Source organism: Pongo abelii, chromosome 1 (genome assembly GCF_028885655.2).
Source record: "Pongo abelii isolate AG06213 chromosome 1, NHGRI_mPonAbe1-v2.0_pri, whole genome shotgun sequence".
In the NCBI taxonomy this organism is placed as follows: Eukaryota; Metazoa; Chordata; class Mammalia; order Primates; family Hominidae; genus Pongo; species Pongo abelii.
Genome location: NC_071985.2, coordinates 115,142,031 through 115,155,142, shown reverse-complemented (window position 1 = coordinate 115,155,142; position 13,112 = coordinate 115,142,031). Strand labels below are relative to the sequence as shown.

Here is a 13,112-nt window from a genome sequence, read left to right as displayed (position 1 = left end):
CAGGGAGAAAGGAAAAAAAGAGATGGAAAGTACAGAAAAGATCATAAGACATATGTGATACAGTGATGAGGTCTAATATATAACAATATGTAATAGTCTCAGAAAAACAAAAAGAGAATGGAGCAGAAGCAGTATTTTAAGAGCTACTAACCAAGGATTTTCTAAAACTGTGAAAAAAAATTCAGTCAACAGATTCAAAAGTTCTATGAGGCTGGGTGTGGTGGCTCATGCCTGTAATCCCAGCACTTCGGGAGACCAAGTCAGGTGAATCACTTGAGGTCAAGAATTCAAGACCAGCCTGGCCAACATGATGAAACCCTGTCTCTACTAAAAAATACAAAAATTAGCTGGACATGGTGGCACATGGCTGTAGCCCCAGCTACTTGGGAGGCTGAGGCAGGAGAATCGCTTGAACCCTGGAGGCAGAGGTTGCAGTGAGCTGAAATCACAGCACTGCACTCCAGCCTGGTGACAGAGTGAGACTCTGTCTCAAAATAAATAAACATAAATTAAAAATTAAAGGGAAAAAAAGTGGGATTTCCTGGGCTATTATGATGGTGATGAATTTCAAGTGGTTGTGGCAGTATTGCTTCCCGCCCTTTACATTACAGCTGAACGTGGCCACTTGGCAGAAGCAGCTGGCCACCTGGTGTTCGTTGGTTCTGTCCGTTTGCTGCCTGCACAAACAGTCCAGCATGATGGTGATGGATGCTCAGGAGATCCTGCTCTTCAGCAACATCAAGCTGTGGAAGCTTCCTGTGGGATCAATCCAGGTTGTATTAGAGGAACTGAGGAATGGGAACTTACAGTGGCTGGATGAGAGCAAGTCTAGTTTCCTAATCATGTGGCAGAGGCCAGAAGAATGGGGAAAACTCATCTATCAGTGGGTCTCCAGGAGTGGCCAGAACAACTCCATACTTAGCCTGTATGAGCTGACCAATGGGGAAGACATAGAGAATGAGGTGTTCCATGGACTAAAGAAGGCCTTCTGTGGGCTCTGCAGGCCCTACAATAGGAACATAAGGCTGAGATCATCACCATCTCACTCAGAGACCAGTGATGGCTGAGGTGCCAGGTCCATCTGTCAGAGACCTGCTTCCTTTTACTTTTTATCTCCCACCTTTCCAGGGCTTTCAGGAGGAGACAGACTCAGTGGACCCACACACTAAACCTGTGAATCCACCAGACTCAAAAGGGCTCCAGTCCTGAAGCCTGGGACCCAGGGGTGGGTTTCTCATACCCTACATGTCTGTCCTTGGGATAGGGTGAGGCTGAGGCACGCCAGAGAAAAATGTGCTTCTTCAAAGTTTGCCTACTTCCTTTCCTATCCTAGACTGCCTCTGAGCCAGGGTCTGTAAACCTAACACTTTATGTGTGCTCACATGTGTAAGTTCATACACACATGCACCTGCACATGCTTCTGTCTCCTCCATCTTCTATCCCCTTAGCTGCTGTTGCCTCCCTTCTCAGGCTGCTGCTGGATCTTTCCTAGGGAATGTGGGAAGCCTGGCTGCAGGCAGCCGTCCAAGCAATAGAAAGATAGGAGGCCCATGGGCCTGGCCCTGACAGGCAGGGCCCAACATTGATTTATGTTATTAAAATCTCAACTGCTCCCACTTCAGACAATAAAAACTGAGCTATATGCTGCTCACAATAAATTCAGTTGAAATATAATGATTAGAAATGTAAAAAGTAGTAAGAAGGAATAAGGTACGCCATGAAAATACTAATCAAAAGAAAGCAGATATAACTATATTAACATCCAAAGCATGACAAATCATATCTCCATTGCATAAAAGAATATAATCAGGAGGGTTTTTTAATATCTTTTTATTTAATCTGGAATTCATAGCTTGAACAAATCTCAAAAATCCATCATCTTTTTTTTTTTTTTTTGAGACAGAGTCTCACTGTCGCCCATGCTGGAGTGCAGGGGCACGATCTCAGCTCACTGCAACCCCCGTCTCCTGGATGCAAGCAATCCTCCTGCCTCTGCCTCCTGAGTAGCTGGGATTACAGGCACCTGCCACCACGCCCGGCTAATTTTTGTATTTTTTTATTAGAGACAGGGTTTCACCATATTGGTCAGGCTGGTCTCGAACCCCTGACCTCAGGTGATCCACCCACCTCGGCCTCCCAAAGTGCTGGGATTACAGGCATGAGCCACCTCACCCAGCCAAAAATCCATCATCTTTAATTACTGAAAATTTATCATAGTCTATTGCAACTCTTTGAACAAGTATATTATTTACATTTTTATCCTCCAAAGACTCAAAACTAAAAAAAACTTAAAGAACTCTTGTGATGTCTGTTACTTTGATATTTTATCAGCAAGAAAAATATGTGTTTTATTTACCTCAGTTTTTTCTACAATTGTGAAATATATTGTTTGTATCTTTGTTACATCTACATTGAAGATGATTAATCATGGATGATGTTGTACATGGTTTTGGAGTTTTTTCTTTTCATGAAATGTTGAGAGGGCAAAGCATATCCTCACAAGCCATGACAAATTTTTTTGAAATACTTTCGGCCTAAAGGGAAATAACAAAAAGTTAAATATAGTTATTAAAGTTTATTTTGTTAGTGTTTTGAGTGCTAGTACCTCAAACAATTCTATAATTATGTGAATTATGATATAATCTAATCTTTGTTATTCTTTCTTGTATCATTTAGTTTTTAATTAACATTTTATTCAAAAAGGATATGAAGTTCTTCCTATGTTTATCTCACGAATCCACTCTTTTTTAACCTTCAAATCAACAGACACTCTATTTCCTATATATTCAGCTATTTGGCTGTTTTTAATAATTGTTTTCATATGTAAAATTGCTCATAACTTTTTGTAGCATTTCAATTTTTTTAATAGTTTGAGGGGGTACCGATGCAGGTTCGCTTCATGGATATGTTGTGTAATGGTGAAGTTTGGGTTTCCAGCGTGTCCATCACCCCAATAGTAAACACTGTACCCAACAGGTAATTTTTCAACCCTTACCCCCTCCTACTCTTACCACTTTTGAAGTCCCCAGTGTCTGTTAGTTCCTTCTCTATGTCCATGTGTACCCACTGGTTAGCTCCCCTTATAAGTGAGAGCATGTAGTATTTGATTTTCTGTTTCTGAGTTATTTCACTTATAGTAATGGCCTCCAACTCCATTTATGTTGCTGTAAAAGACATAATTTCATTTTTGTGGCTGCGTAGCATTCCATCGTGTGTGTGTGTGTATGTGTGTGTGTGTGTGTGTATGTGTGTTTGTATGTGTGTGTATATATATATAAATACACATACCACATATTTTATCCAGTCATCTGTAGATGGACACTTAGGTTGATTCCATGACTTTGCTATTGTGAATAGTGCTGCAATAAACATATGAAAAACTATACCATGCAAACAGAAAACAAAAATGAGCAGGAGTAGCTATACTTATGTCAGATAAAACAGACTTTAAATCAATAACTGTAAAAAAGGACAAAAAAGATTATTATATAATGATAAATGGTTCAATTTAACAAGAAGATATAACTATCCCAAATATATATGCACCCAATACCAAAGCACCGAGATCCATAAAACAAATACTACTAGACCTAAGAAAAGGGACAGCAATGCAATAATGGTGGGGAACTTCAACACCCCACTGACAGGACTAGACAGATCATCAAGGCAAAAAATCAGCAAAGTCTTAAACTGGACTCTAGGCCAAATGGACCTACCTAATAGACATTTACAGAACATTCTACCCAACAACTGCAGAGTATACATTTTTCTTATCTGAATGTGGAACATTCTGGAAAATAGACCATATTCTTGGCCATAAGGCAAGTCTCAATAAATTAAAAAAAAATCGTATAAAATATCTTTTTAGACCACTGTGAAATAAAATTAGAACTCAATATCAAGAGGAGCTGTCTAAAGTATTTGAATATATGGAAACTAAACAAGTTGCTCCTGAATGATCTTTGAGTAAATGATGAAATTAATACAGAAATTAAAAAGATGGAAACAAATGAAAAGAGACACAACACACCAAAACTTCTGGGATACAGCAAAAGCAGTGCTGGAAGCTTATAGTGTTAAATGTCTACATTAAAAAGATAGAAAGACCTAAAATCAACAACTTAATGTCACACCTTGAGGAGCTAGAAAAATAAAAACAAACCAAACCAACAGCTAGCAGAAGAAAAAGAAATAGCAAAGATTAGAGCAGAATTAAATGAGGTTGAGACAAAAACAAAAAACAAAAACCATGATACGAAGGATCAATGAAACAAAAAGTTGGTTCTTTGAAAAGATAAACATAATTGATAGACCACTGGCTAGACTAGCCAAGAAAAAGAGAGAGAAGATTCAAATAAACACAATCAGAAATCATAAAGGTGACATTACAATTGATACCACAGAAATACAAAAGATCAATTGAGACTACTTTGTACATCTCTATGCTCACAAATTTGAAACCCTAGGGGAAATGGATACATTCCTGGAAATGTACTACCTTCCAAGACTGAACTAGGAAGAAATAGAAATCCTGAACAGACCAATAGCAAGTAATGAAATTGAACTAGTAATAAAAAATTTCCTGACCAAGAAAAGCCCAGAGCCAGATGAATTCATAGCCAAATTTTACCAGATGTTCAATTTTTGAATAATACAAATGCATCTTGTGTTTGGGAGTACATATTCAAGTAACTGATAGATTTACAATGTATAAAGCACTCAAGTAGATTCTCACTCCAAAAGTCATCTAAAGTGACTACTGATATTTGAAGGTGAATATTCTAATATTAGCAATAATTTGAATGGTGTGGCTTATTCACATTACTGACTATTTAGCACTGATTAGATATAGTGGTAACCCTCAAGGTCAAAAGATTATTGATTAGTAAAAATTTATAGATGCCAGAAATTACGTTTAAGTATGCATTTGGCTTTTTGGCCTTTTTAAGGCTGAGGCTTAATACCAAGGCCAGAATTGAACTATATGCACCCTATTCATACTATGCACCATTTCTTAGGAGGTCTTTTACCAAAACAAAAGTATAAACCAAGAAAGTGGCTTCACATCTCCTATAAGTTCTGCATCAATCAAGTTAGTACTAAATTATGCCTTGCTTTGCTTAATATTTTTATTATTTATTTATTTTTAGACAGGGTCTTGCTCTGTTGCTAGGCTGAGTGCAGTGGCGAAATCATGCCCTACTGCAGTCTAAACCTCCCTGGTTCAAGTGATCCTCCCACCTCAGCCTCCTGAATAGCTTGGACTAAAGGAGCATGCCAAAATGTCTGGCTAATTTTTTGTATTTTTATAGAGATGGGGCTTCACCATGTTGCCCAGGCTGATCTCAATATCCTGGGCTCAGGCAATCTGGCTACCTTGGCCTCCCAAAGTGTTGGGAGTACAGGTATGAGCCACTGTGCCCGGTCACTGCTTAATGTTTGTATAACTTAAACCTACCAACCTATTAATCTCTTTTAAAACTGTAAATGTGCTGTGGGCAGAAAGCTTATCTTAGTTGTGTTTTGCCTCTTTAATTTTGTAGGGAAATAATGATAATTTGGTAATTTTCCTCTAAGGATTCTTTTTTTATTATTATACTTTAAGTTCTGGGATACATGTCCAGAACGTGCAGGTTTGTTACATAGGTATACACATGCCATGGTGGTTTGCTGCACCCATCAACCCGTCATCTACATTAGGTATTTCTCCTAATGCTATCCTCCCCCCAGCCTCTCACCCCCACAACAGGCCCCGATGTGTGATGTTCCCCTCCCTGTGTCCATGTGTTCTTATTGTTCAACTACCACTTATGAGTGAGAACATGCGGTGTTTGGTTTTCTGTTCCTGTGTTAGTTTGCTGAGAATGACGGTTTCCAGCTTCATCCATGTCCCTGCAAAGGACACGAACTCATCCTTTTTTATGGCTGCATAGTATTCCATGGTGTATATGTGCCACATTTTCTTAATCCAGTCTATCACTAATGGGCATTTGGGCTGGTTCCAAATCTTTGCTATTGTGAATAGTGCTGCAATAAACATACATGTGCATGTGCCTTTATAGAATGATTTGTAATCCTTTGGGTATATACCCAGTAATGGAATTGCTGGGTCAAATGGTATTTCTGGTTCTAGATCCTTGAGGAATCGCATACTGTCTTCCACAATGGTTGAACTAATTTACACTCCCACCAACAATGTAAAAGCGTTCCTGTTTTTCCACATCCTCTTCGGCATCTGTTGTTTCCTGACTTTTAATGATCACCATTCTAACTGGCATGAGATGGTATGTCCTTTTGGTTTTGATTTGCATTTCTCTAATGACCAATTATGATGAGCTTTTTTTCATATGTTTGTTGGCTGCATAAATGTCTTCTTTTGAGAAGCGTCTGTTCATATCCTTCGCCCACTTTTTGATGGGTTTGTTTGTTTATTTCTTGTAAATTTGTTTAAGTTCCTTGTGATTCTGGATATTAGCTGTTTGTCAGATGGATAGGTTGAAAAGAAGAAGATATGTAATTCAGGAAGTAGTTTCAACTTAAGAGACAGAAGGATAAAAACTCGAAATGATGGTGAAAGGAGATTTCAGGATAACAGCTAGGTACCAAGTATAGATGCCAACCAGTCCAGAGTGGAGTATGGTCAAATGGATCCAGAGATAGAGCTCCAGGAAGTGGAAAATGATGGAATACCCTCATTTATTTGAGTGACTGAGAGGAGTTTTCAGTGGATAGGTGAAAGCTGGGGTTGTATCAGTGATAAGTGTATAGAAAACTATATCAGATGCAAGCTCCCTACGTCTCTTCTAGGTATTCTTGAAGCTAGGCCAACTAGCCATTCCTCCAGAGTTTTTCTCCTTCCATCTCTTCCAGGGTTGGATAAAACACTACAGCACAGGGTGTGAGATCTAGGATCTCAAGTGGGCAGCCTATGAAGGGACTGGGTTAATGCAATCTAGAAGTACAAGGGAATAAATTCACATGAGATGAATTTTACCAAACAAGAATCCAGAGACAAGAAGGAGCCTGGAGGACAAATCACTTTTCTTCTTTTCTTCTATGGTGGACATTGAAGCATGATTTATTCTTGCAACCCATCTGGAGAAGTCTCGGGTGCCAAATGAACAGACCTGCTGAACAACCTGCTGTGTCACTGAGTGGCTCTTTATGTAGCAGCAGCCAAGTGCAGTAACATGCCATTTTGCATTGCTTCACATCTTTATTTGCCTCCCTTCCTTTTCCTCAACCTCAGTGATCTGGATTTGCATCTCCCAAATAGAGTATCAGTACTTTAATTTTTGCTTCAGACTTTACTTTTTAGAGGCTAAGATTAAAACTAAGCAAATAATTAAAGAAGAAACTTCAAAGAAAACTAAAAGTAGGGCAAGAAAGAAAAAATAATAGGGTGGCTATTATTATTATTATTAGGCTCAGTCCTTAATAGAATTTAGTAATAACATTATAAATATTAAACATCCAACAATTGAGATATAGCTACACTGGAAGAATAGGGTAAGGGAAGAGATATTGGTCATGTAGTAGTGGTGATTAAACAGAAATAAATCCTTATCTTCACTAGTAAAAAGTCAATTAGACTGAAAAATCAAAAAAGTTAAAGTTAAAAAAGAAAATAAAACTAATGGAATTGAAATGATTCCCCTCTTGAGAAAAGGAAATAGGGAGTTGACAATTCCTCTTTTTTAAGTCTTACTGACTTCTGACTCTTCTATCATTTAAGTCTTACTGAATTAAGTCTAACTGACTCTTCTATCATGTACACTTATAACATTGATTTTAAAAAACACATTTCAAATGCTAGTTACTGATGGAGGCATGTGGTTTTGTTGTTGTAAGCTATAAAATCAAACTAAGGTAGATATTTAAACTCTGAAGAAACTTCAGTTTTGTGAAGTGACTGCACATTTTACACTTCCTCTAGCTATGTGTAAGATCTTATCCTAGCTCTTCCACATCCTCTCCAACATTTATTGTTGTTGATCTCTTTTTATTTTAGCATTTGGTATTGTCTTTTTCATTTCCGTCATTCTTGTTGATATGTACTGATATCTCATTGTGGTTTTAATTTGCATTTTGCCTAATGCCTAATGAGGTTGAGAATTTTGTCATGGGCATCATGGGCTTACTGGCCATTGGTCCCTCTTCTTTTATGTTCTTTTTAATTGACTTGTTTCATTCTTTAGTTATAGGAGTCTTTATGCATGCACATACAAGTCATTTGTCAATGTTATGTGTTGCAAATATTTTCTCCCAACCTGTAACTTAAGTATTTTCTCAATTGTGTCTTTTATTTAGAAAAAGTTTTTAAATTTTGCTGAAATTGCAATTTAGCAATTTTTTCTTTTATGGCTAATATTTTCTGAATCCTCTGGAGAAAACTTTTTTCTTCTCTAAGGTCATGAAGATATTCTTCAGTGTTTTTTTCTAGTAACTTTCTAGCTTTTCCATTTAGGTCTGTGCCCCATTTATTGATGTGATTTTCCTTTCCTCATGTATCAGTATTCTATGCTGCATAACAAATTACTACAAACATAGTGATGGAAAACAGTGAACGTTAATTATCTCACAGTTTCTGTAGGCAGGATTCCAGGCACAGGTTGGCTGAGACCTCCACTCAGGGCCTCACAAGAATAGAATCAAAATTGTCATCTGGTTTTTGTTCCTTCCCAGAGCTTGGGGTCCTCTTCTATGCTGACATGGCCGTTGGCAGAATTCAGTTGTGGCTGAGGTCCCACTTTCTTGATGGCTGTCAGCAAGGGGCTGCTGTCAGTTTCTAGAGGCCCCTGTAGCTCAAGGGAGAGTCTCTCATTCCAGTTGGCTAAGATGGAGTCTTATGCAAAGTAACATAATCATAGAGGTGACATCCTTCACTGGTGCCATACTCTGTTGGTTAGAAACAGGTCATAGATCCTGCCCACACTCAAGAGGAGAGGGTGTAGAGCCAGGAGGCAGAGATCATAAGGACCGTTTAGAATTCTGCCTACCTCACCCCATCACATTTCCCATATGACCTAGTACTTCCCCTCTGTATTAGTTCATTTTCATGCTGCTGATAAAGACATACCTGAGATTGGGCAATTTACCAAAGAAAGAGATTTACTGGACTTACAGTTCCATGTGACTGGGGAGGTCTCACGATCATGGCAGAAGGTGAAAGGCACATCTCACATGGAGACAGACAAGAGAAGAGAGCTTGTGCAGGGAAGTTCCCCCTTTTAAAACTATCAGATCTCATGAGACTTATTCACTATCATGAGACAACATGTGAAACACCTGCCCCCATGATTCAGTTACCTCCCACTGGATCCCTCCCACAACATGTGGGAATTCAAGATGAGATTTGGGTGGGGACACAGCCAAACTATATCATTCTGACCCTGGCCCCTCCCAAATATCATGTCCTCACATTTCAAAACCACTCATGCCTTCCCAACAGTCCCCCAAAGTCTTAACTCATTTCAGCATTAACTCAAAAGTCCACAGTCCAAAGTCTTTGGACAAGGCGAGTCCCTTCTGCCTATGAGCCTATAAAATCTAAAGCAAGCTAGTTACTTCCTAGATACAATGGGGGCACAGGCATTGGGTAAATACAGCCATTCCAAATGGGAGAAATTGGCCAAAACAAAGGGGTTACAGGGCCCATGCAAATCCAAAATCTAGCAGGGCATTCAAATCTTAAAGATCCAAAATGATCTCCTCTAACTCCGTGTCTCACATCCAGGTCATGCTGATGCAAGAGGTGGATTCCCATGGTCTTTGGCAGCTCCACCCCTGTGGCTTTGCAGGGTACAGCCTCCCTTCTGGCTGCTTTCATGGGCTGGCACTGAGTGTCTGTGGCTTTTCTAGGCACATGGTTCAAGCTATCAGTGGATCTACCATTCTGAGGTCTGGAGGATGGTGGCCCTCCTCTCACAGCTCCGCTAGGTGGTGCCCCAGTAGGGGGGCTCTGACCCCATATTTTCCTTCCACACTGTCCTAGCAGAGGTTCTCCATGAGAGCCCTGCCCCTGCAATGAATTTCTGCCTGGACATCCAGGCATTTCCGTACATCTTCTGAAATCTAGGCGGAGGTTCCCAATCCCCAATTTTTGACTTCTGTGCGCTCGCAGGCTCAACACCATGTGAAAGCTACCAAGGCTTGGGACTTGCACTCTCTGAAGTCATGGCCTAACCTCTACATTGGCCCCTTTCAGCCATGGCTGGAGCAGCTGGGACACAGGTCACCAAGTCCCTAGGCTGCACATAGCACAGGGACCCTGGCCCAGCCCATGAAACCACTTTTTCCTCCTAGGCCTCTGAGCCTGTGATGGGAGGGGCTGACATGAAAACCTCTGACATGCTTTGGAGACATTTTCTCCATTGTCTTGGGGATTAACATTCGGCTCCCTGTTACTTATGCAAATTTCTACAGCCGGCTTGAATTTCTCCTCAGAAAATGGACTTTGCTTTTCTGTCACATTGTCAGGCTGCAAATTTTCCACTCTGCTTTATGCTCTTTGTGCTCTGCTTCTCTCATAAAACTGAATGCCTTAAACAGCACCCAGGTCTCCTCTTGAATGCTTTTCTGCCTAGAAACCTCTTCTGCAAGAGAGCCTAAATCATTTCTCTCAAGTTCAAAGTTCTACAAATCTCTAGGGCAAGGGCAAAATGCCACCAGTCTCTTTACTAAAACATAACAAGAGTCACCTTTGCTCCAGTTCCCAAGTTCCTCATTTCCATCTGAGACCACCTCAGCCTGTACTTTATTGTCCATATTGCTATCAGCATTTTGGGCAAAGCCATTCCCAACAAGTTCCTCATCTCCATCTGAGACCACCTCAGCCTGGACTTTATTGTCTATATTGCTATCAGCATTTTGGGCAAAGCCATTCAACAAGTTCTAGGAAGTTCCAAACTTTCCCACATTTTCCTGTCTTCTTCTGATCCCTCCAAACTCTTCCAACCTCTGCCTGTTACGCAGTTCCAAAGTCGCTTCCACATTTTGGGGTATCTTTTCAGCAATGCCCCACTCTACTGGTACCAATTTACTGTATTAGTCCATTTTCACACTGCTGATAAAGACATACCCAAGACTGGACAATCTGCAAAAGAAAGAGGTTTATTGGACTTACAGTTCCACGTGGCTGAGGAGGCCTCACAATCATGGCAGAAGGTAAAAGGCATGTCTCACATGGTGGCAGATAAGAGAAGTGAGTTTGTGCGGAGAAGCTCCCCTTTTTAAAACCATCAGATCTTGTGAGACTTATTCATTATTACGAGAACAACATGGGAAAGACCTTCCCCCATGATTCCATTACCTTCCACGAGGTCCCTCCCATAACACGTGGGAATTCAAGATAAGATTTCAGGGGGGTGGACACAGCCGAATCATATCACCCTTGTAGGTGTTTACCCAAGAGAAATGAAAGCATATGTCCACAAAAACCTGAACACAAATTGTCATCAGCACTTTGTTCAAAATAGCCAAAAACTGTAAACAACTTGTATGTCTAACGAGAAGAATGGAAAAGCAAACTATGATATATTCATGCAATGAAATACTAGTCAGCCACAAAAAGGAATGAACTGCCAGTATACATTTTGAAATAGATGAATCCAAAAAATATGCTGGGTGAAAGAAGCTGGCCACAAAAAAGTACCCATGATATGAACTCAATTATGTAAAGTTTGAGAAGAGGTAAAACTAACCTATGATGATAGAAATCAGATCAGTGGTTGCTTAGGAGGTAGAATTGACTAGGAAGGGGCATGAGGCAACTTTCTGGAATAATGGAAATGTTCTGTGTCTTGATATGCATTCATTAGAACTGACAAGTTTGAGGTTCACTGTATGTAAAGTATACCTCAATTAAAAGGCACACATTATTTCAGAGCAAGCATGTATTGGACATGGGATTTTGGCAGGGGTCATTAAACTTTAGTGTATATAGGAATCATTTGCGGTGCTTTTTAAACGTGCAGATCCCTAGGCTTCACCCTGAAGATTCCGATCTAGGTCATCTGCAGTGGTGCCAGGGATCTGCATTTTTAATAAACAATTCAGGTTATTCTGGCACTGCTGGCCCCTGGAATAACCTTGGAGGAACACTGTTTAAGACATGTGCTCTCACTAGCTGGCTCTCTCCCTCCCTCATTCTCATTCTGAGCAGGGGCTTCTCATAGCTATCATGCCATGGCAGGGAGACCTAGGACAAATTGCTCAAATCTCAAGCAGAGAGAGGAGGAGAGACAGCTTGTTGTGCCTCTGGTGGGCCAAGGTACTCCTTACTCCCTGAATTTTTATATATCTTGGAGGGGAACTCTCTTGCATGAAGTCTCCCTGGGCACCAGTGAAGAAAGCTCAGGTGTGTACTGCCTGGGCTGTGCCTCAGACAGGCTGCAGAAGGAGCGGCTGCCTCCTCCCGACTTGCTCATGACCAGCCCCAGCCCTGGCCTAGGGGTACAGGCTTCACTGAGCATCAGCTCAACTGTAGCTGGGCCTGGAGCCCAGCAAGTCTCAGAATGGGTGCTCTGAGAGTGTCATCTGGGGAGCCTTGAGGCTCCCAGGGGCTCCATGGCTACACTTTTGGTTTGGCCCAAGATTGAGTTTTACTGTTGCTCCACAGTGCACATAAGACTTTTTTTGTCCATGAGGCCTCCTCAAAGGTAGAGCCGTCTTTTCAGAAACTCATGGCAGACAGCAATGAGTGGACAGGGGTTGTGGGGCCCTGTGTCCATCTGCAATGACCACAAGATTGAAAGTGATGAGCCCAGGCAGGTGCTGTGTGAGTCAGATTCAATGTGTACTTCTCATCCCAAGGCCACTCTTGGCATCAGATGCAAGGCTTCCACCTGCTGCAGGGGGTTGATGGCTCTCCCTGCGCCCTGCAGGTATTAAGCTGTGCACCAATTCTGGCAGCCAAGCCAAATCAGAAGCCAAAGATGGAGGATGGAGTAATTTGAAAGCACTCTCTACTGTGAGAGCTTCCTATGTGCCAGCAAAGAAGCCTTATGGTTTCTGGGGCCCAGGCTGGTCTCACCCAATGCACAGACCCATGTTTGAGCGAAGAGGGTTCTGTTGGACCAGGATGCGCCAACCACAGGAGGGAAGAATAAATA

At 40.9% G+C, this 13,112-nt stretch overlaps 1 pseudogene; it reads left to right on the top strand.

The window, feature by feature from the left end:
* The first annotated feature begins 554 nt into the window (after window positions 1-554).
* Window positions 555-1,105, top strand: LOC100460686 (vacuolar protein-sorting-associated protein 25-like; annotated as a pseudogene).
* The last annotated feature ends 12,007 nt before the right edge of the window (window positions 1,106-13,112 follow it).